The sequence below is a fragment of the Equus asinus genome, chromosome 12, assembly GCF_041296235.1.
Source record: "Equus asinus isolate D_3611 breed Donkey chromosome 12, EquAss-T2T_v2, whole genome shotgun sequence".
Lineage (NCBI taxonomy): Eukaryota > Metazoa > Chordata > Mammalia > Perissodactyla > Equidae > Equus > Equus asinus.
Window position 1 is genome coordinate 32846489 of NC_091801.1, and position 25996 is coordinate 32872484.

The window sequence follows — 25996 nt, forward strand, 5'->3', positions numbered from 1 at the left end:
TCCAGACCACTGCAATAAAGCGAGTCACACAAACTCTTTCCTTTCCCAGTGCATATAATTTATGTTTACATTATACCGTAGTCTATTAAGTGTGCAATAGCATTATGTCTAAAAAATATGCACATACCTTAATTAAAAAATACTTTATTGCTAAAAAATGCTAACCATCATCTGAGCCTTCAGCAAGTCATACTCTTTTTGCTGGTGGAGGGTCTTTCATCAATGTTGATGGCCACTAACTGATCAGGGTGGTGGTTGCTCAAGGTTGGGGTGACTGTGGCAATTTCTTAAAATAAGAAAACAGTGAAGGTTGCCACGTTGATTGGCTCTTCCTTTCGCAAATGATTTCTCCTCATCATGCAATGCTGTTTGACAGCATATTAACTGCATAGAACCTCTTTCAAAATTGGAGTCAATCTTATCAAATCCTGCTGCTGCTTTATCAACTAAATTTATGTAATAGACTAAATCTTTTGTTGTAATTTCAACTATTTTCACAGCATCTTCACTAGGAGTAGTTTCTCTCTAAAGAAACTATTTTCTTTGCTCATCCATGAGAAACAATTCCTCACCCATTAAAGTTTTATCATGAGATAGCAGCAATGAAGTCACATCTTATGCCCCATTTCTAATTCTAGTTCTCTTGCTATTTCCATCACATCTGCAGTTACTTACTCTACTGATGTCTTGAACCCCTGAAAGTCATCCATGAGAGTTGGAATCAATTTCTTCCAAATTCCTGTTAATGTTGATATTTTGACCTCTTCCCTTGAATCATGAATGTTCTTAATGGCACCCAGAATGGTGAATCCTTTTCAATTTACTTTGCCGAATCTGTCAGAGGGATCACTATCTGTGGTAGCTATGGCCTTACAAAATGTATTTCTTAAATGATAAGACTTGAAAGTTTAAATTAGTCTTGATCCATGGCTTCAGAATGGATGTTGTGTTAGCAGGAACAAAAACAACATTAATTCGTGAATCTCCATCAAAACTCTTGGGTGACCTGGCCTATTATCAATGAACAGTAACAATTTGAAAGGATTTTATTTTTATGAGCAGTATGTCTCAACAATGGGCTAAAATTATTCAGTAAGCCATGTTGTAAACAGATGTGATATTATCCAGGCTTTCTTGTTCCACTTATAGAGTACAGGAAAAGAAGATTTAGCATAATTTTTAAGGGCTTTTATGATTGTTGGAGTGGTAAATAAGCACTTAAATTCACTAGCTACATTAGCCTCTAACAAGAGAGTCAGCCTTTCCTTTGAAACTTTATAGCCAGGTATTGACTTCTCTCTAGATATGAAAGTCCTAGATGACATCTTCTTCCAATATAAAGCTATTTGGCTGCATTTAAAATCTTTTGTTTAGCATATCCTCCTTCATTAATTATCTTAGCTAGATCTTTTGGACCACTTCCTGCAGCTTTCACATCAGCACTTGCTGCTTCACCTTGCATGTTTATGTTATGGAGATGGCTTTCTTCCTTAAGCCTCATGAACCAAACTCTGCTAGCTTCAAAATTTTCTTCTGTAGCTTGCTTATCTCTCTCCACCTTCATAGAATTGAAGAAGGTTAGGATCTTGCTCTGGATTAGGCATTGGCTTAAGAGAATGTTGTGGCTGATTTGGTCTTCTATCAGGCCACTAAAACTTTCTGCATAATCAGCAATAAGGTTTTTTGCTTTCATAACATTCCTGTGTTCACTGCAATAGCACTTTTAATTTCTTTAAAAACTTTTCCTTTGCATTCACAACTTGGGTAATTGTTTGCCTCAAGAAGCCCAGCTTTCAGCCTATCTTAGCTTTCTACATGCCTTCCTCAATAGGTGTAATCATTTCTAGCTTTTGATTTAAAGTGAAAGAATTGTGATTCTTCCTTTCACTTGAACTGTTAGAGGGCATTTTAAGGTTATTAATTGGCCTAATTTCAATATTGGTGTGTCTCAGGGGATAAGGAGGCCCATGGAGAGGGAGAAAGATGGAGGAATAGCTAGTTGGTGGAGCAGTCAGAACACACAAAACATTTATCAATTAAGTTCACTGTCTTACAAGGGTGCAGTTTGTGGCACCCCAAAATAATTACAATAGAAACATCAAAGATTGCTGATAACAGATCACCATAACAAATATAATAGTGATGAAAAAGTTTGAAATACTGTGAGAATTACCAAAATGTGACATGGATGCATGAAGTGAGTAAATGCTGTAGGAAAAGTATTGCTGATAGACTTGCTCAATGTGACAAACCTTCAATTTGTAAAAAATGCAATATCTGCAAAGAACAACAAAGGAAAGCCCAATAAAATTAGGTATGCCTGTATATTGTTGGGTAAACTTGTAGAGTAACAAGAAATTATATACATGCATATACATACATACATATATATATATATATATATACACACACACAGCATATATATACCCAAGGTGTATATATGGGTGTACATGTATATAATACATAGATGAAAAACTTCTCAGTTTACTTTCATTGTAATTTTTTACATTGTTTGCAAATTGTTGGATAATTGTCAAACAAGTAATAAATAATTATTGTTTAGTATGTACTACTTCCCTAGGATTTAGATTTTATCTTTTATTGTTTAGCTTTAATTATTTTACTAGGGAAGATTTTCCCTGAGCTAACATCTGTTGCCAATCTTCCTGTTTTTGTATGTGAGCTGGTGCCACAGCAAGGTCACTGACAGGCAAGTGGTGTAGGTCCACCCCCGGGAAACAAACCTGGGCCACTGAAGTGGAGTGTACCAAATTTAATCACTAGGCCATGTGGGCTGGCCCAGGACTTACCTTTTAAATCCCTGTAAACCTCCAAAGATCATACTGGCCAAATTTCATAAAAATTATTGCCAACTAATACTCAATACATTAACAGGAGACTCACTCACAATATTTTATTATTTATTTTTGTTTGGATTTAAAAAACCTGCCTGTGCTAAATATTTGATTTCTAAAATTCAATAAAACTGCAGAAAAGTTGTACATTGATCTGGATTAACTAGAAATGATTAGCATCTACATGTTCTTACTACACTGATGTGAATATTGCCAGAACCTCTGAATGGTGTGAAAATCATATAACCATTCAGGCTATATCAATAGTTCACGCATTTTGTATTCTGAGTAGTATTCCAAGGTATGAATGTACCACAATTTATTTAATTATTACCATCAAAGAATACCTGGGATTTTTCCAGTTTTGTCTATTACAAGTACAGCTGTTATAAACATTCATGTATGGTTTTTGTATGAACACGTCTTAATTCCCTGGATAAATCTTTTGAGAAATATATGTACCAAAAGGCTACAGACTTTATGATCTCACTTACAGAACATTCTCAAAATGATAGAATTATAGAAATGGAGAGCAGATTTGTGGTTGCCAGAGTTAGTAGAGGGTGGGGGCAGGAGGAAGTGAGTATGTCTATAAAAAGGTAGAAGAGGGTTCTTTTGGTGATGGAAATATTTTCTATCTTGACTGTGTCAGTCAATATCCTGGTTGTGATATTGTACAATAGTTGTACAAGCTGCTATTCTTGGGGAAAACTGGGTAAAATGTACATAGGGTCTCCCAGCATTATTTCTTAAATGGCATGTGAGGCTATACTTATATCAAAATAAAAAAATGTAATGAAAAAGTGATTTAGCTATGACTACAGTCATGCCATATTTTCAGGGTATAAGGAAAAGATATGGTATTTAAAATTCCTTATGTAAGATATCTATTCTATTATCAATGAACAATAAAATTTCAGATGGTGACAAGAAGCATACTGGAGATTAAAAAAGTAAACTACAGAGCAAGTTCTTAAAAAATAGCCAAAACTAAATAATGTTGTGTAGAGATATAATAAAAATCACTCAAGTAAGCAATGAATATAAAATTTAGGATAGTGGTTGCTCTTGGAAGGCTATGATTAAGATGCAGTGCACAGTAGGGTTTGTTAGTGGCAGACAAAATTCTATACTTTGGCTTAATAATAATTAAAAGTTTATGAGTGATGCCAGCAACATGTGGATTGAGCTTTCTCAATAATCTCTCCCTTCCACCATACAATGAAAAGGACGTTCATACTCCAATAGAGGACATCCAAGCACAACACAAAAAACTCTGAGATAACCATGCAGCCATACAATGGAGGGTGGAGAGGCTGGAGCCCCCCTCAGAGGAGGTGAAAAAACTTTGGTCTCTTGCCTAAAGACTGAGATCCGGGACCACGGGAGACTTCCAAGAGGGAAGGAATGAGGGAGAAGATGTTCATTCATGGGAACATCAGGATCCCCAAGGGCACTTTCAACCTAGAGGGAAGCCCTCTACTGGGGCAAAAGCTTTTGCAGGGGATGACCTCATCAAGCCAGCACCCCAGGAGAGCAGATAGCAATAGGAGAGTGAGAAAAGCCCAAGAGCATGCAGGAGAAAGTGCTCCTCCCCCACCTGCCGAGTGCCAGCTCCAGTGCCTAGGATCCTCCAGAAGGGAGATGGCTCAGAATATGAGGCTCTTGACCACCACCCAGTGGTGATGGGTGGTAACTGTGAGAAATAACACCAGGATGTGAAAAAACAGAGCCACACCCTATAGCAATATTAAACATTATATTAGATCTCCAGACCAGAGAGAAAATGACAAGTGCCAAGAATTGAGTCTTGAAGACACAAAAATATGTAATCTAAATGAGACAGAATTCAAAATAATTGTCTTCAAAAAACTCAATGAGTTAAAAGAAAATATATGTAAACAATTCAACCAGTTCAGGAGCTACATCACAAAAGAGATTGAAACTATAAAGAAGCATCGATCAGAAATATTGGAGATGAAAGACACAATGGAAGAAATAAAACAAAATATGGATTCACTGAATGCTTGAGTGAACATCATAGAGAAGCATTTCAGCATAATGGAAGATAGACATGTGAAATGGTCCAGATAGAGGAGGAGAGAGAAATAAGACTAAAAAGAAATGAAGAAAGCCTTGAGAAATATCTGACAAATTAGGAAATGCAACATAAGAATGACAGGTATTCAAGAAGGAAAAGAGAAGGAGAATGGAGCAGAAAGCTTGTTCAAAGAAATAATAGCAGAAAACTTCCCAAACCTAGGGAAGGAGATGGAAATCCATGTTGAAGAAGATATCAGATCTCCTAATATGTCAATGTAAAAAGATCTACAGCAAGCAATATAGTAGTGAAACTGACGAAAGTGAATGACAAAGAAAGAATACTAAGGGCAGCAAGGCAGAAGAAAATACCCTACAAAGGAACCCGTATCAGGCTGTCAGCAGATTCCTCTGCAGAAACCTTATAGGCTAGGAGAGAAAGGAATGACATATTCACATCTTTGAAGGACAAAACCTTTCAGCCAAGAATACTCTATCCAGTGAAAATATCCTTCAATTATGAAGGAGAAAGGAAAGCTTTCCCAGACAAACAAAAGCTAAGGGAGTTCATAGCCACAAGACCTCCCCTTATAAGAAATCCTCAATGAGGCCTCATACCTGAAAAAATAAAGGAGAAAGGGATTACAAAGCATGTAGTAAAGAGATAAATAGGCAGACAGAATCAGAACAAGTTAGCAAATACTCAAGCATAGAATTAAAGATAAAGGGAAGGAAAACAATAAAAACAAAGATAATCTTGTCATTTTAGCCACAAACTCACAACACAAGATGGAATAAGATGTGAGGAAAACAACTTCAGAGAGGAAGAGGAAAGGAGCTGAATAGGTTTAGTCTAAGGAAATAAGAGGCCATCAGAAAATGGACTATCTTATCCTCAAGATTTTGAATACAAACTTAGTGCTGACCACTGAAAAAAAAGGAAAACAGAGACACAAATAATGAATAAAGAGAAAACAAAAAAATGCGTCACAAGACTACATAATTCAACTGGTAAACAAAAAATATACAGGATAGGAAACAAAGGAAATTTAGGAGAACCAGGAAAGCAGTGATAAAATGGCAGCATTAAGCCCTGATATATTGATAATCACTCTAAATGTAAATGGATTGAATTCTACAATAAAAAGACACAGAGTGACAAGATGGATTAAAGAACAAGACCCAACAATATGCTGCCTCCAGGAAACACATCTCAGCTCCAATGACAAACACAGGCTCAGAGTGAGAGAATGGAGGACCATACTTCAAGCTAATGGCAAAGGAAACAAAGCAGGTGTCACAATACTTATATCAGACAGAGTAGACTTCAAGATAAGACAGACAAAGAGAGACAAAGAGAAGCAGTATATAATGATAAAAGGGACACTCCATCAAGAAGAAATAACATTTATAAATGTCTACGCACCTGACACAAGAGCACCAACGTACATAAAGCCACTATTACCAAACGTAAAATAAGATATTAATGATAACACAACAATAGTAGGGGACCTGAATATTCCACTCACATCAATGGATAGATCATACAGATAGAAGATCAACAAGGAAACAGTGGAATTAAATGAAAAGCTAGACAAGTTAACAGACATACATAGAACACTCCATCCAAATACAGCAAAATACGCATTCTTCTCAAGTGTGTGTGAAACCTTCTCAAAGATAGACTGTATGTTGGGAAACAATGCAAGCCTCAATAAATTTAAGAAGATTGAAATAATAATAAGCATTTTTTCCAATCACAATGCTCTAAAGTCAGAAATTAATTACTAGAAAAAAGCCGAGAAAGGGACAAAGATGTGGAGAATAAACAACATGGTATGGAACAACCAATGGAACATTGAAGAAATTAAAAGAGAAATAAAAAAATATCTAGAGACAAATGAAAATGAAAACACACCATACCAACTCATATGGGATGCAGCAAAAGACATATTAAGAGGGAAATTCATTGCAATACAGGCTCACCTTAATAAACAATAAAAATCCAAAATAAATAATCTCAAACCACACTTAACTGAATTACAAAAGAAGAACAAAGAAGGGCCAAATTCAGCTGAAGGATAGAAATAATAAAAATCAGAGAATAAAAAAAATGCTACTGAAACAAAAAAGGCAGTAGAAAGGATCAATGAAACAAAGAGCTGGTTCTTTGAGAAGATAAATAAAATTGACAAAGCACTAGCGAGATGTACAAAGGGAAAAAAAAGAGAAAGCTCAGATAAATAAAACCATAAGTGAAAGAGGAGAAATAACAATGGATACCACAGAAATACAACAGATTATAAGAGAATACTATGAAAAACTATATGCCAACAAAATGGACAATCTAAAGGAAATGGATACATTTTTAGACTCTTAAAACCTTCCAAAGCTGAATCAATAAGAAACAGATAATCTGAATGGACCAATCATAGTAAAGGGATTGAAACAGTAATCAAAAGCATCCCAAAGAATAAAAGCCCAGGACCATATGGCTTCCTTGGGTAAATCTACCAAAATTTCAGAGAGGACTTTATACATATCCTTCTGAAGCTATTCCAAAAAATTAGGGAAGATGGAATGCTTCCTAGCACATTCTACGAGGCCAACATCACTCTGATACCAAAGCATGACAAGGACAACATTAAAAAAGAAAATAACAGGCCAATATCACTGATGAACATGGCTGTAAAAATCCTCAACAAAATATTAGCAAACCAAATACAGCAATACATCAAAAACATCATACATCAGGACCAAGCAGGATTTATACCAGGGACACAGAATGGTTCAAAATCCACAAATCAATCAATGTGATACATAACATTAACAAAATGAGGAATAAAAACCACATGATCATCTCAACAGATGCAGAGACAGCATTGGACAAGATCCAACAACGTTTTATGATAAAAACTCTTAACAAAATGGGGATAGAAGGAAATTGCCTCAAGGTAATAAAGGACATATATGACAAACCCACAGCCAACATCATATTCAATGGGGAAAAACTGAACGTCATCCCTCTGAGAACAGGAACAAGACAAGGATGCCCACTATCACCATTCTTATTCAATATAGTACTGGAGGTTTTAGCCAGAGCAATTAGACAAGAGAAATGAATAAACTGAATCCAAACAGGGAGTGAAGAAGTGAAACTTTCACTGTTTGCAGATGACATGATTTTATATATAGAAAACCCTAAAGAATCCATCAGAAAACTATTATAAATTATTAACAACTACAGTAAATTGGCAGGGTACAAAATCAACTTACAAAAATCAATTGCATTTCTGTACTCTAATAACGAACTTACAGAAAAAGAACTCAAGAATACAATTCCATTTTCAGTCGCAACAAAAAGAATGAAGTACGTAGGAATAAGTTAACCAAGGAGGTGAAGGATTTATACAATGCAACTATAAGACATTATTGAAAGAAATAGATAAAGACATAAAGAGATGGAAAGAGATTCCATGCACATGGATTGGAAGAATAAACGCTGTTAAAATGCCCATACTACCGAAAGCAATCTACAGAATTAATGCAATCACAATCAGAATACCATGACATTCTTCATGAAAATAGAAGAAAGAATCCTAAAATTAATATGTGGCAATCAAAAACTCCAAATTGCTAAAGCAATACTGAGAAAAAAGAGCAAAGCTGGAGGCATTACAATGCCTGACTTCTAAATGTACTACAAAGTCATAGTGATCAAAACAGCATGGTACTGGTACAAAAACAGGCACACAGATCAATGTAACAGAACTGAAAGCCCAGGAATTAAGCCACACAACTATGGATAGCTAATCTTTGACAAATGTGCCAAGAACATACAATGGAGAAAAGATAGTCTTTTCAATAGTGTTAGGAAAACTGGGCAGCTACATGCAAAAGAATGAAAATAGACCATTATCTCACTCCATACACATAATAAACTCAAAAAGGCTCAAAGACTTGAAGATAAGTCCTGACACCAGAATACTTCTGGAAGATAATATAGGTAGTACACTCTTGGACATTGACCTTAAAAGGATATTTGTGAACACCGTGTCTTCTCAGACAAGGGAAACAAAAGAAAAAATGATCAAGTGGGACTTCATCAGACTAAAGAGTTTCTGCAAGGCAAAAGAAACTAGGATCAAAACAAAAAGACAACGCACCAATTGGGAGAAAATATTTGGAAATCATATGTCTGACAACACGTTAATCTCCATAATATATACACAACACACACAACTGAACAACAAAAAACAAACAGCCTGATCAAAAAATGGGCAGGGGATGTGAAGAGAGATTTTTCCAAAGAAGATATATTGATGGCCAATAGGCACATGAAAAGATGTTCAACATCACTAATGATCAGGCAAATGCAAATCAAAACTACACTAAGATACCACCTTATGCCTGTTAAAATGGCTATTATCACTAAGACTAAAATAACAAATGTTGGAGAGGGTATGGAGAAAAGGAAACCCGTGTACTGCTGGAGGAAATGCAAACTGGTGAAGACACTATGGAAAACAGTATGGATATTCCTCAAAAAACTAAAAATAGAACTACCATATGACCCAGCTATCCCACTACTGGGTATCTACCCAAACAACTTGAAATCAATAATCCAAAGTAACATATGTACCCCTCTGTTCATTGCAGCACTATTCACAATAGTGGAGAGATGGAAACAACACATGGTCCCAAAAACTGAGGATTGGATAAAGCAGATGTGGTATACATATATATACACACACAATGGAATACTACTCAGCCATAATAAAAGACAGAATCATCCCATTTGCAACAACATAGATAGGCCTGGAGGGAATTATGCTAAGCAAAATAAGCCAGACTGAGAAAGACAAACACCGTATGATTTCACTCATCTGTGGAATATAAACAAACACATGGACAAAGAAATCAGTTCAGGGGTTACCAGCACAGGGGGGTGGAGGATGGGCACAAGGTGCGAAGGGAAGCACTTATGTGGTGACAGACAAGAAACAATATACAACTGAAATTTCACAATGATGTAAACTATTGTGAACTGAATTTCTAAAAAAATTAAATAAAAAATTGAAAAAACATAGAGGAACAACTTGCTGTAGGTGTAACCAAAAGAACTAGCAAATGTCATTTAAAAAATAAGTTTATTATAATATAGAATAATTATTATGCAACTGTAATAAGGTGTTTTTATTCAAAGATTGTGACAAACTAAAAGTGACAAAAAAGGTTACTTGTCTGATAATAATCTATTAAGCTATATATTCATTTTTTGTGGTTTTCTCTATTTACTTTTACTAGAAAATGAGAAATTAAATTAAATTAAATTAAATAACATTTAAATCATATTCGATGACTTCTGAGATATATTTTCTTTTCTCTAACATCTTTATTGATAAATTATTCATAGACCACAAAATTCCCCTAAAGTTTATAACTCAGTGATTTTTACTATATACATAGAGTTGTGTAACCATCACCACTATCTAATTTCAGAACATTTTTGTCAACTCAAAAAGAAATCCTGTATCCACCTACATTTCCCCACTCCCCAGCTCTTGGAAACCACTAATATACTTTCTGTCTCTATATTTGCATTTCTGGATATTTCATGTAAATTAGATCACACAATATATGATATTTTGTGACTAGCTTGTTTTACTTAGTATGTTTTCAAGGTTCATCCATGTTGTAACCTGTGTCAGTAGTTCATTATTTTATTGCCAAATAACATTCCGTTATTTGTATATATCATATTTTGTTTATCCATTCATCAGCTGATGTGTTGTATCTACTTTTTGGCTACTATGGATTAAGCTGTTATGAAAATTTTTGTACATGTTTTTTGTGTAGATCTATGTCACTTCTTTTGAGTACTTACTGCAGAAACTCAAACTGCAGACAATGAAAAACAAAGAAGAAATCCTGAAATGAGATAAAGGATGGGGGAAATAAGTAGAGTGGAACAAGGATTAGAATTACAGCAGACTTATCAGAAACCGTGAAAGCAAGAAGAAAGTGAACTGAAATATTTAGTATTGAAAAAGAAAACCATGAACTCAGAATTCTATATCCTGAGAAATTATTCTTCAAAGGTGGAGAAATACAAACTTTATCAGATACAAAACAACAGGAATGCCTTACCAGAATCCCTGTAATGCAAGAAATGTTATACAAATTTCTTTAGGGATTAGTAAAAGGATATGTCAGGAATTCAGATCAACATAAAGAAAGCAACAGCTAAAGAAATGAATGGAAGTAAAATCTTACTTTTTCCTATTCTTAATTGATGGGAAATATAACTTTCCATTTAAAGTAATAATCATAAGAATGTATGAGCTGATTGAAGGATATGGATAAGTGATATGAATGACAGCAATGTCATAATAGGTGAGAGGGATGAATTAAGAATATACTGTTAACTAGGTACCTGCATTACATGAGAAGCAACATAGTGCTATTTGAAATGCATGCAGGTTAGTTCAAAATGTACAGTGGAAATACTAAAGCAAACATTAATTATTTTTAAAGTATAATTGATACAATAAAAGAAGAGATATAATAGATTCATATAAAAAGCTTAATTTAAACCAAGAAAGTCAAAAAGAATAGGGTTAAAGGGGATGTGGAGGGAGAAACAAAGAACAAATGCAACAAATAGAAAAGACTTAAAAACATGGTGGATATTAATTCAATTTATCAATAATCACTTTATATTTGATTGGTCTAAGTATATCAATTAAAAAACAGAGGTTGTCAAGAGAATATAAAAGACAACTGTAAATTCTACAAAAAATTCCCTATTTTAATAAAAAGATATCAATAGTTTAAGGTAAAGGCATAGAGAAAAATATACCTTGCTAATACTAATCAAAGGTAGCTGGAGGAGTTGTATTAATTACACACAAAACAGATTTCAGAACAAGAAAAATTACCTAGGTTAAAGGGGTATAATAAAGTGGTGGAATCACAAAGAAGACAGTATTAAACAAACTACCAACAGAATATCAAAATATAGAGGCAAATACTGATGGAACTGAAAGGAGAAATAGCTATATCTATTATTATAGCTGTAGACTTCAACAGCACTTTTTCAAGAATTGATCATTAAAGCAGGTAGAAATTCAGTAAGGACATAGTTGAACTAAACAGCACTGTCATTCAAACTATAATAGATTTTTATAGAATATTCTATCCTAAGACAACAAAACACATATTCTTCCCAAGCTCATATGGAAATTCATAGAGGTAGACCACATTTAGGCTAGAAAACAAAACTTACCAAATTTAAAAGAACAGAATTCATAGAAATTATGTCCCCAGGCAACAAGGAATTCAAACAGGAAGTCAGTAACAAAAAGACAGTTGGAAAATTCCCCAAATATTTGGAGATTAAACAATACCCTTCTATATAACACGTGAGTCAAAGAAAAGCTCTGAAGTGCAATTTAAAAATATTTTTAATTGAATTAAGTTTAATGAAATATAACTTTTCAAAATTTGTGGAATTCAGTGAAAGCAGTGCTTAGAAATAAATTTATACCATTAAATGCATATATTAATAAAGAAGATTAAAGTCAATGATATAAGTTTCTACTATAGGAAACTAGAAAAAATAGAGTGATCAAAGCCTAAAGCAAGAACAAGAAAACTTACAGAGGAAATCAATGAAATGAAAGAAAAATAGAGAAAAGTCAGTGAAACTAAACTTGTTTCAAGAATGAAACTTAGGCTTGTTCTTTGAAATGATCAATAAAATTGATAAACTTCTAGTCAGACTAACCCAGAAATAGAGAAGATACAAATTACCAATACCAAGAATGAAAGAGGAGTCATTCTTATTGATCCCATGGACATTTAAGAAAATGTTAACAATGGACTACTATGAACAACTCTATGCCTACAATTTTGATAATTTACATGATATGGATCAATTCTTTGAAAGAAGCAACTACTAAAATTCACATAAGGAGAAATAGATATTCTGAAATAGCCTATATCTATTAAAGTATTTGAACTGATAACAATAACATTACAAAAAAAAACCCACTCGACTCAGAACATTTCCCTGGTAAGTTCTACCACATATTTAATGAAGAAATGATACCAATCTTCCACAATCTTGTTCTAGAATAGAGTCAGAGGTAACACCTCCTAATTTATTCTTTGATGCTATCATTATCCTAATACCAAGAAGGATTTTTAAAAATTACAGAAAAACAAAAATTAACACCAATACATTTCATGAACATAGACACAATAACCTTCAAAAAATTAACACATCAAACCCAACAATGTATAAAAAGAATTATACACCACACCAAATTGGATTTTTTCCAGCTAAGCAAGGATGATTCAACATTTTTAACTCAATCAATGCAATCCACCATCTTGAAAGACTAAAGAACAAAAGGCATTAGGCATATCAAATGATGCAGAAAAAACATTTGAAAGGACACACTGTACACCCATGATTAAAACTCTCTGTGAACTAGGAATATAGGGAAACTTCTTCAACTTGATAAAGAACATCTACAAAGTACCCACAGCTAACTCCATACTTAATGGTGAGAAACTGGACTCCGTCCCAATGAGACCAGGAACAAAGCAAGAATGTATTTTCTCACAATGCCTATTCAATTTGTACTGAAAGGCCAGGCTAGTGAATGTGACAGTAACAAGAAAGAAATAATACTTACATAGATTGGAAAGGAGGAAATAAAGTCATGTTTATTCATAGATGATATGATTATCTATGTGGAAAGTCCCAAAGAATCCACCAAAATCAACAATAAAGCAACAACCAATTCTTGGAATTGATAGAGAAATAAAGCAACGGAGCAGAATAGACATTTAATATAAAAAAGTTGATTGCTTTCCCATTTACCAGCACTAACAAGTTGGAATTTGAAGTTAGAAAAGTAATACCTTTTGCTATAACATCAAAGAATTGAAATAGTTATGCTTAAATCTAACAAAATAAATATAGAATTATATGTGCAAAACTACAAAACTCTAAAGATAGAATGAAGACAAGATATTTCATGCCCATGTTATTATGACTCAATATTGTTTACTTGTCGATTTTCCCAAATTAATAATCAATTTAATGAAACCTCCACCAAAATCTTAAAGTCTATCTTATAGATGCCTGAAAAAGGTTCTAAAGTTTATATTGAAAAGCAAAAGACAGAATAACCGACACAATACTGAGGAAGAAGAACAAATCAGAGGATGTACTCTTCCTGATTTCAAGACTTACCTAAAACTGCAATAATCAAGACAGTATACTATTGGCAAAGAACATACATATTGATTAACGGAAGAGAGTAAAAAGACCAGAAGTAGCCTCACACTAAAAGAGTCAACGGATCAACAAAGGAGCAAAGGCAATACAATGGAAATAAATAGTCTTTTTGACAAATGTGCCGTAACAATTGAGTATGTCTTGTACGCAGAAAAAACAAAATTAACTTAGAAGCACATCTTACTCCTTTCCAAAAAATTAACTCAAAATCAATCACAGAACTAAATGTAAAATTCAACACTATAAAACTTCTAGAAAAAGCAAAGGAGATTAGCCAGTGAACTTGGGCTTGGCAATGAGTTTTTAGAAGCACCATGAAAAGCATAATTCATAAAAGAAAAAATTGATGAGCTGAACTTTACTAAAATCAAAAACTTTTGTTCACAAAACACACATTTAAGGAAATGAAAAGGCAACTCATAGACAATCCACAGAAAATATTTTTAAAATAAATATTTGACTTTGTATCCAATACATACAAATAGCAATCTCCAATAGATACAAAGAACTCAACACTCAACAATAAGAAAACAAACAACCCAATTAAAAAATGGTAAAAATGTATGAACAGACATATCACCAAAGAAAATACAAAGGGTGTAAATAAAGATGTTCAACATCATTTGTCTTTAAGGAATTGTAAATTAAAATAGCAATAAGATACCACTTCACACTTGTTAACATGGATCAAAACCAAAAACCTGACAATACCAATTGCTGGTGAGGATACAGAGCAATGGCAACTCTTTTTCGTTACTGGTGGATGTACGAAATGGTACAGCCATTTTGGAAGACAGTTTGGCAATTTCTTACAAAGCTAATTATAGTCTTACCATATAATCCAGCAATGGCCCTTCCAGTTTATACTCAATTGATTTGAAAACATGTCCACATATAAAGCTGCATGAAAATATTTATTTTAGCTTTAGGCATAATCACCAAAAACTGGAAGCAAGTGTAACGTCCTTCAACAGGTAAAAGGATAAACAAACTGTAGTACAGTTGTTTAATATTCCATTGTGTGAAATATTCTATTGGAGTATTAGTCAGTGCTTAAAAAGAAATGAGCTATCAAGCCACAATGACATGTATAAAGCTTAAATGCACTTTGCTACATGAAAGAAGCCAATCTGAAAAAGCTACACTTGCTATGATTCCAGTTATATGACATTCTGGTACAGGCAGACTATATAAGCAGTGAAAAGGTCATTTCCAGAGGACCATGGTGTGTGAAAGAGGAGGGGAGGGAGATAGATGAAGCACTGATGATCTTTTAGGGTAGTGAACCTATCTTATATGACACTGTAATGGTGGATGCATGATACTATGCACTTGTCAATACCCATAGAATTTACAGCTAAAACATGAGTGAAACCTAATGTGTGCAAATCTTTAAAAAAAAAAATTTAGGAGGTTGAAGGGACATCATGATGGAATGCAGAATGTGACAAGAGAATCTAATTTTATTACGAATCTATGCAACACCTCACTGAAGGGGATGGGGTAACAGTACTAACCTATATAACTTTGGAAATGAATGAAATCCATAAAACTAAAGGCAAAAAAGAACTGTATATAAATCTTTACTCTAGTTGATAAAGTTTTTCCCACTGGTGAATGGGTTAACAATTCTGACACTGTTGTACATGCATACTGGATTTGAACAATTAATATATGGATGGCAGATGGTGTAACCACCTGTTGGAGTGGGAGGTTACAGATAAGCAAGAGGAGGAGGCTAGAATGGTCTATGTAATAATGGATTAATTTGGAGGCAGCCATATAAACTCATATTTAGCATAATATAGACAGATGGTTACATATAGAAACATGTATAAACAGATATGTGCATACGAACAAGTTTGTAGACACAGGTGTATTTCCTTGTTCTGTCAAGCGAGAGGGCCTAGAAGTCACTGCTACTCCAGCAACAATGAACACACCTAGAAACTGGATTTTGGTTTCTAATATATTCTCTAATAAAGGGAAGCAGGACCTCCAGTAGAAATGACTGATTCTTGGACTAGCAGGAAATACATGAGACAAGCCTGAAACATCTTTTAGTGCCAGAAACTAAGGAAGGCTCAAGAAAAAAAAATCATCCCAAAGAGTATTTCAAAGCAACACTGAAGTCCACTGAAAGAGCTGGCACCCAATAGCCAAAGCTGGGACCACTTGAGCAATAGAATAGATAAGGTAGCACTGGTTTATAACCTAAAGTACAAAATAAACATCCACAAATCCATAGTGATCTACTAAAATGATTGAATAAATAAATAAATTGAGATGAATAGACAAATCTCCTATGTAGCAGAATTCCAAAGAATTTACTTAGATAGTCCACTCTTATGGAGGGAAAGCATACTCTCCTTGACATGTGAGCTCTGCATAATGACCTCCTTCCAAAGACCACAGCATGGAAAGGAAGCAAAATGTAACTTTAGAGGGGGAGAAACGTGACAAACTATCTCAGCCAGGTGATCAAGGTTACTATCAATAGTGATAAAGTCACGTTGATCGCATGTACATTTGATATGATGTGATGAGACTGGCACTTGCCTCTGTGATCTTCCTCCCCAAAACACATAAACTCACTCTAATCACAAGGAAAACATCAGAAAAATCCCAGTTGATGTACATTCCACAAAATACTTGACCAGTACTCCTAAAATTGTCAAGGTTATCAAAAAAGGAGTCCCAGAAATTATCACAACCAAGAGGAGCCTAATGGGGTATGACTACTAAATGCAATGTGTTTCCTGGATGAGATTCTGGAACAGAAAAAGTTATTAGGTAAAAACTAAAGAAATCTGAATGAAGTATAGATTTTTGTTAACAATAATGTATCAATATTGATTTATTCATTGTAAGAAATGTATTTTCATAATGTAAGACAATAATAGGGAAAACCACATGCAGTGTATATTACAACTCTCAAGACTATGTTAACAATTTTCTATCAAAGTGTTTTAACATAAACAGTTTGTTTAAAAATCAGGTATAGAAAGAACAAAGTTTGAAGACATACTTTTCAATTTCTCAGCTTACTGCAAAGCTACAATAATCAATAATGTGATACTGTCATAAGCATATGCAAACAGATTAATGGAACATAATTAAGAATCTAGAATTAAAGTCCTACATTCAGACAATCCATTTTTAACAAAAGTGCCAAAGCAATTCAATGAGAAGGGATAATCTTTTCAAAAGAGGATGCTGGGAAAATTGCATACCCACATTACCTTATTTCATACCTTACACAAAAGTTGACTCAAAATTGATTACATGCTTAAATGTAATCATTAAAACTATAAATCCCTTAGAAGAAAACATGGCAGTAAATCTTCATGTTCTTAAATTTATTAGACCGGACAACAAAAGCACAAGTGATAAAATGAAAATATCCATGAGTTGGACTTTGTAACAATCAAAACCTTTGAGCTTCAAAAGATACCATTAAGAAATTGGAGAGACAAGCCACCCACTGGCAAAGATATTTGCAAATCATATATTTGACTTTTAGCCAGAATATACAAAAACAAACTCTTCAAAATCAATAGGAAGTCAAATAACCCAATTAATCAAGAATATATAGCAGTATCATAAACATGTGCAAAGATGTTCAATATTCTTTGTCTTTAGGGAAATGAAAACTGAAATCAAAGTATTACACTACTTCATAAGAAGCATAGACATGTAGACATGCTTTTTTAATTTTCATTTTCTTTTGCTTGGCATTTTGTTTATGTTTGAAAGCATATACCTCAAATCTAGATACTTTTCTTGTATCATTTCTTAAATAAGAGCTAATCCTTTTATGTATGGGTTTTATTTCTGAAAATTCTATTGGTCTGACAGAATTTCTAGTGGAACATCTATCTCTAATATTGTTTTCTGTCTTATTGCCTACTCATTTGCTATTTTATTCCATTTTGAAAGAATTTCCAACATTATAATCTTTCTACATTCTGTAGTTTTGTTCAACATTGCTATTAAAGTTTTAATATCCATGAGGTTTTTTCCTTCTCTGCACGTTCCTTTTATATAAAATGCTGGCACTGTGTTATTTATATAATAATTTCTGCTGTCTCTCTAAAAATATTATAGTATGAAGTCCTTTTTTTCTGAACCTTGTGCTGTTTGTTTCCTTCAATTTTTCTCTCTCTCTGTTTTAGCCTTTGCCTTTTATGTGGATGATTTTCTTCAAATATTGCTGATCCTTTGGTATCAGTCAATATTTAACAGTAAGACCCTGAAAATCAAATTGACAGCTTTGGGTAGTGATGCATGGTTTATCCACCACCGGGCTCTACTGCAGAGTTATCAATGGGAACCCGGCCTGCAGTGGCAGAGCCCAAATGTGTTATTTGTGGGTTATTCCTCCTAGATCAATTTCACTAATGAAGACTCTTCTAACCTCCTCTCCTAATGGTAAAATAGCCCTGTCTGCTGGTGTTCTGAGAGTTGCAAGGAGGGCCAAGGTAAAGAAACTTATTGTTCAGAATATATATCTCACTTTATTTTAGTGCAGAACTCTCCCATGCCCTCTGCTGTGCCTGGGCTGAATACTGAGAGTCTCTCATTGAATTCAATCTTCTCTTCTTGATTATTCTCCTTAAATGTCCCTTTTAATGTCCCTGCCAGCTCTGATTCCTATCTCAGTTCTGTAATGTGAATATTTGCTAGACATTGGCTTTTGCTTCAACTTTCTCAGCCCTTCCAGGACAGTTTTCACTGAAATGAAAACCCGTTTTTGATTTTTAAAAAATTTACCAACCACCCTGTTTATTATCATATAACAGAGTGTCAGGAGGGCAGAGAAGTAAAAACATCTCATTTAACTTTAAATCTATGCATTGGCATGTTTCAAGATTGCACATTTACTACTTTGGAAGGTTTCTTCGTCCTTTTGGGCTGCAAAAACAAAATACTACAAACTGGGCAGCTTATAAACACAAGAAATTTATTTCTTACAGTCCTGGAGGCCAGAAGTTTGAGATCAGGGTGCCAGCATGGTCAAGTGAAGGCCCTCTTCAGGATCAAAGACTTCTCCTTGTTTCCTCACATGAGGGAAGTGGCTAGGGAGCTCTGTGGGGCCTCTTTTATAAGACCACAAATCCTACTCATGAGAGCTCCACACTCATGACCTAAGCACCTCCCAGTGGCCCCAGTTTCTGATACGATCACATTGGCATTAGGATTTCAACATATGAATTTTGGGGAGACACAGACATTTAGATCACAGCAGAAGACCTTAGGTTTGCCTTTTGATAGATAATCCTGACAGGGTCAAATATGCTTTTTCTATGCAATTTGGTATCCAAAACCAGGAACTGAAGGAGATTTTCTAGGAGTTTGTTTGCATACACACCATTGATACTATTGAGAAAAGATATGATAATTTCTTTTTTTTTTTTTTTGAGGAAGATTAGCCCTGAGCTAACTACTGCCAATCCTCCTCTTTTTGCTGAGGAAGACTGGCCCTGAGCTAACATCCATGCCCATCTTCCTCTACTTTATACTTGGGACGCTTACCACACCATGGCTTTTGCCAAGTGGTGCCATGTCTGTACCTGGGATCCGAACCTGTGAACCCCCAGCTGCCGAGAAGCGGAACATGAGAATTTAACTCCTGTGCCACTGGGCCGGCCCCAGATATGATAATTTCTATAGCACAGTTCTATAGTAGCTTCTTTAGGGCTCCCAGACATTCTTAAAAATAAGCATACGGGGCTGGCCCTGTGGCACAGCGGTTTTCACACGTTCCGCTTCTCGGCGGCCCGGGGTTCACCGGTTCGGATCCCGGGTGCAGATATGGCACCGCTTGGCACGCCATGCTGTGGTAGGCGTCCTATGTATAAAGTGGAGGAAGAGAGGCACGATGTTAGCTCAGGGCCAGGCTTCCTCAGCAAAAAAGAGGACTGGCAGTAGTTAGCTCAGGGCTAATCTTCCTCAAAAAAAAAAAAAAATATGTAAGCATACATATATGGGATATCTTTCTAGCTTAAAGTCACCCAAAGCGTCACTCCCTATCTGGGTGACCACAGATATTTGAATCTTTATTTAAATCTTGAGTGTTTCCTCTTTCTGATGCCCTGATCTCTGATCCAAAGAATCATGTCTATTGCCCAGATTTCCTTCAGTAGTAGCTTATAGCATCCTGAGATGTCTCAGAATTACTTCAGAACATGTAACTCCAGAAGCCTCTTGGTGAGACTTCAATAAATCCCAGGTCTAGATGTGAATTCTAGAAAGCTTCCCACTATCCACAGGATTATAGTGAAGTTTTCACAATCTGAAGGATTCATGCTATTTTTTCTTCATTAATGAGAACTACCCACTTTGAGAGTGACAGATGAATGCACAATCCTTGCCTCATTCATTTTATACTCCCCAAAAAATTCCAGAATCTCAACCTCCACAAGAAATCATCTATCCCTTGGTTTCTGGGTGTGTCCATGTGCTAAGAAACTAGTCTTTCAGTATGTTGAATGTGCTGTTCTTGTTTTCTTTCTTCCTTTCTGGTCACCTCTGTTAAATTCTCTTAGTTATGGCAGACCCTGACAAGCATTACTGCTTCTGCTAAGTATTGTGGCTGCTTCTATTGGGTACCACTTTTTTCATTGCATTGTGTGAGAAAAGTGTTCTGACAAGCATTTTCGTAGAAGTAGCAATACATCATTCCTTGTATTCTGATATTTTAAAGGCATTTTCTTGAAAACATTTTTCTTGTTTTCCCTCCCCTAATGAGCTGTCTCCTGGAGACTCAGACGTGAATCCACTGGAGTTATGGGTGTCCGAATTAAAAAAACGTATCTGAGTAATTATGACAGTTCTCAGTATTTCTTCTCCATTTCCTTGATTTTTGTATACATCTCATTTTTTCTTAACACCATGATTTTGACATATATCCACTCACACATGAGAAAGTGCACAAAAACGTGGGTGTGCCTTTTGCCAATTTTAAGAGACTTTATTTTTTAGAATGCTTTTAGGCTTACAGAAAAATTGTACAGTAAGTTCTCTCCCCATCCTCTCTCACAGAGAGTATCTCCTATTATTAAAATCTTGCTCAACTGTAGTAATTTGTTACAATTGATGAGCCCATATTCACACATTGTTATTAACTAAGGCCCATAATTAGGTCCATTAGAGTTCACTATTTGTAATGTATAGTTTACAGGATTAACAAAAGTGTGTGTTCTTTTAAAATAAAACAATTGTTCATTTGAGCTAGAAAAGACACTGAGTGATCTATTTCAAGCTCTTCATCTTTCTGCTAACGAAAATGAGGATCAGAGAGATTTAGGACTTTTACGAACATCAAACAGCTGGAAAGTGTCTGTAACAAAACCTTTAATGCAGGTCTTCAAAATTCCATTCTCACATACTTTCTTCTCCTTTCCTTTTGGTTTGATCATTTTGAAAATAAAATGTCAGCTATGTGAAAATTGTATAATCTGTATAACACAAACAACCCCTCCTTATTTAACCTGGAGAGCAGGAGAGTGACTGAGAAGAGTCTTCTGGAGGTATGAAGGGAATATCAGCACGCCCATCTCTACCTCATCAGTCTCTTTCTTCTCTCCATAAGACATGGTCTACTTGTAGCCTCCGTGTCGATTCCTCTGGATGAAAATTGGTTGAGGCCCCACTAACTAATTGGTTTATCAGGCTTTGCTTTGTCTCATTATTAAGGGAGCTGCAAAATTCGGTACTTGAGCTACATAAGACAACAAACAAGGATTTGATGAGGACAAGTAGCTAGGAGTAAAGAGCATACATTTGATTAAAGCGTCGCCTGTGCTATGTTCATAAACTAATAAGGGGACAGACTTGTGGGTCCAGCAGAAAAGGAATTCCTGAGGATGTTAAAGAAAATCTAAGTATGTAAAGAAGCAAATCCTGGATTTTTTTTCAAAATCAGAGATAGCATAAACAATATTTCATACCTTTTTTCTTTGCATTTGACATTTCCCAAACCGGAGAGAAAGAGTAAAAGTTAAATGATTTCATATATAGCTTTCCTTGGTAGTAGTTAATTCAAAGAAAAATGGTGCAATATGATTAGAACTTGTAAGGAAATTATTACTCAGTGAGCCCTCGAAACTTATTCCCAAACTGAGAACAAATCGAGAATTGTTCGCAGTTAGGTAAAACATGATTTGTAACTCAACAACATTTAAGTTTTTTTTTGCCAAGATCTAAAATGATTTGTGTTCGCAAATCACATCCTAAATATGTTCCTTGGTAACTCATAAAACCTCCTGAACTATTTCAATATATAAATTAATGTCTCATTTTCAGATGATATGATATAACCCTTGTAATGTTGTTTTCTGTTTAAGTGAACAAAGAATATGTTCTTTTTATCACAATGGAAATTTTAAATTAGGTTAAACATATATCAGAACAATTAAATTGCTATTAATCAACATTTGTATTAGTTTTATCAAAATTTTTTTCATTGCATGAATGTATCATTTTAACTGAGACAATTTGAACTACTCATTCTCTTCTAAGTTTTTTAGAGTTTGGTTCAAAATCACAAATTCAGAATTAAGATGACAGTTATTTGCATTCCTGGTTATCCAATATTTTCTATCAATAAAACTATAAAAACCAAAAGCAGGTGAACCTTTTTTTTTTTTTTAAAGATTTTTTTCTTTTTTCCTTTTTCTCCCCAAAGCCCCCCGGTACATAGTTGTATATTCTTCGTTGTGGGTCCTTCTAGTTGTGGCATGTGGGATGCTGCCTCAGCGTGGTTTGATGAGCAGTGCCATGTCCGCGCCCAGAATTCTAACCAAGGAAGCACTGGGCAGCCTGCAGTGGAGTGCACGAACTTAACAACTCGGCCACGGGGCCAGGCCCCGAGGTGAACCTTTTTTTTTTAGGACTCATAAGTCTCAAGCCTGAAACCAGAAATGATCTTGTAGAAGGAAAACTCTGGAATGATTTAGGCATCCATCCTGCTTTGCTTGGTAATGAGCTATCCTATTTTTAAAGCATTATTAGATGGAAATTTCAATTATACTAATACATTCCCATTTCCAGCAATCTTGGTTGCAGAATCAGGATGCTATCTTTTCCGCTACAGTTAAATCTTGTTTCCCTTTATTTCTCATGAGTATAGATAGATCACCATTGCTATATGTATATTTTTTTCTCCCCAAATTCCCCCAGCACATAGTAGTATATTTTAGTTATGGGTCCTTCTAGTTGTGGCATCTGGGATGCTGCCTCAACATGGCCTGACAAGCAGTGCCATGTCTGCACCCAGGATCTGAACCGGCGAAACCCTGGGCCAGGAAACCCTGGGCCGCCGAAGCAGAGAGCACGAACTTAACCACTCGGCCCCGGGGCCGGTCCCCTCACTGTTATATTTTGAAGGCCATTGTAAATCAACATTCTTTTATATTGCCCTTTCCTAATAATTTGTGTGTATACTCTCTTAACTATTAAACTCTAAAGAAATGATGCTCAATAGCAATAAGTTTAGAGACAAAGTTATTTGCATATTCTTTCTCGTCACACAAAGGACTCAGTCTCAGTGCATTTCACACAGATGACACTCAGAAGATTTTGACATGTGATCAGTTTACCTGTTAAGCAAAAGAAAATATGGATAGCTATACAGAGCTATGACAATCAACTTAACGTGTCAAGGGTTCAATGGTAAGGTAAAGAAAGTAGAGTTAATCTTCAAATCGGCAGTGGCAATAGATCTAGCTTTCATTGAAAAAAAAGTTGGTACATTAGGGACTTTTGGTCCCTTGGGAGCACAACTTATGGACTACAAAACACATCCACACCAAAAATAAAAAGAGACACCTGCTAAATGAGCAGGAACCCTCTGTTTTCAAAAGGCCCTGCCACCAGAGTCAGGGTTGCCCACATAGATTTCTAGCTGGAAGTGGTGAAGGGAGCTTGGGATGTGAAGCAGCAGCATCATTAGTTATCTCTCTGCATGGGAAACTCCCAGAGACCAGCAGGGATCTCAACAAGACACTGTCCAACATTGACATAGCAATGGCCACTGGAGGTAAATAGGGGAAGAGTGCTAGCATGTGAAGCAATATTATCTGTAGGCATAAATTAATATATAATTTTTCTTAATTGTCAGATCTCTCCTAGGAGTTCCATATACATTACTCTCATTCAATCCTTATAAAAGTTATTACTAGTTCATTTTTACAAATGAATAAGAGAGAGACAGAAAAGATAAGTTAATTTGCCTGAAATTACAATGTTAGTACATGGTTGAGCCAGGGTTTGTATACAATTGTTTCTGAGCATTAAAGCCCGCTATACTCAGAGCCTTGCTATCTCCCTACCATGTCACATGCAAAGCAATGCTCTTTCTAGTCTTTCTTAATGAAGAAACTTTGGGGGCTTCTCGTCATTAGCAATATTCTAGGAAGAAGAGTTCCTAGACCAGTGTGAGTGAAGCACAGAATTGACTTGTATGCTCAGACTGGTAACATGATAAACATAGAGGCAAACACTTTGATGATCTAATTCTAGGCATTTGGCTAAAGAATTCCATCAACAATTCTACTCAGTGCTTAGAGCAGACAACATGGGTTTCCCCTTCCACCTAGATCAAACGTCATAACTCCAACACAGAAGTAACAGCTATACTGTTGAAGCCTTCATAAGAATGAAGCTGATCAGGGGCCAAATGCAGAATTTCTAACAATGTCAACAAATAGTGTAGGTGAATAAAAGAAAAGTTCCATGCACAAACAACATGTTGGTACACCTCTCCAATTTGCTTCTGAATTTGGAACTCTGTGAATCATTGACTTAGAGTAAGGAATGTGGTGCATCAGCATGCTATTTTAAAGCTATCTACATCATTTGAAATTCTTATGCCTTTCTGTGCCTATGTAAGCCCATTCTTAAACATTTAATTGATATCTCAGTCCCATTAAGGTGTAAATTTGTCAGCTAAGGTAATTAGCAGTGAGAACCAAAGCATCTAATCACTTTTGGAAAATAAAAGATTGGAACTAAATAAGATTAGTACCTGTATTTCAAAGCTGATAAGCCTAAGCCTCTCAAAAAAATAAAAGTTTTTTTGTGAAGGACCACATATAATTTGCACTACAATCCTAAATTCCCTTTCTTTGAAACAGAATGAACACCATTAAGAAGTGGCGTTATTACCACATTCTGATCTTTCATACCACACTAATCTGTTTAATCAAAGCTGCATCATAGTTTGTCTAAGCATGCTGCCTGCCTCTGAAGAGCAAATTGCAAATACAATTCCATCTAACAGCATGTGGTTTTAAAAGAGAATACTCTTGTTTTCACTCCCTGCATGATGAGTTAAAAATCATTTTGTGCTTTTGAAAAATGACTAAAGTTAAAATATCTTTGCTTACACAGCTCTATTTAAAATGCACATGTGAATCTGCAGAACACGTGCTTTGTACCGTGTGTTCTGTCATTTGTCTAAAAACCTGTTCTAAAGTCGTACTTTGTGCATATTTGTAGTAAAAATGAGACTTGAAATACTTCTATTTTACATGATCTTCACCACAGTGTGGCAATAGGATGGCCCAAGTAAGACTTTTGAGACAACAAAGACAAATAATGAATACTAACAAAACTTGGTTAGCTATTCCAACTGCTCACAATTGAGAACCCTCTCTAATATCACTACTTGTGGAACTGTGGCTTTTCACAGACACTTGAGGTTGCCTCTTTGAGACTTGAAATATGTAAATATATCAGAACACTGTTCTCCAAATAGCTTTTAACAGAGGAGCAATGTATTCAA

The 25996-nt window shown here is 35.1% G+C and overlaps 1 protein-coding gene across 3 annotated transcripts in view; it reads right to left on the minus strand.

The window, feature by feature from the left end:
- The window catches only part of SNTG1 (syntrophin gamma 1), an 852347-nt gene that overhangs the window by 249409 nt on the left and 576942 nt on the right, over positions 1 to 25996 (minus strand). The window lies entirely within an intron of this gene.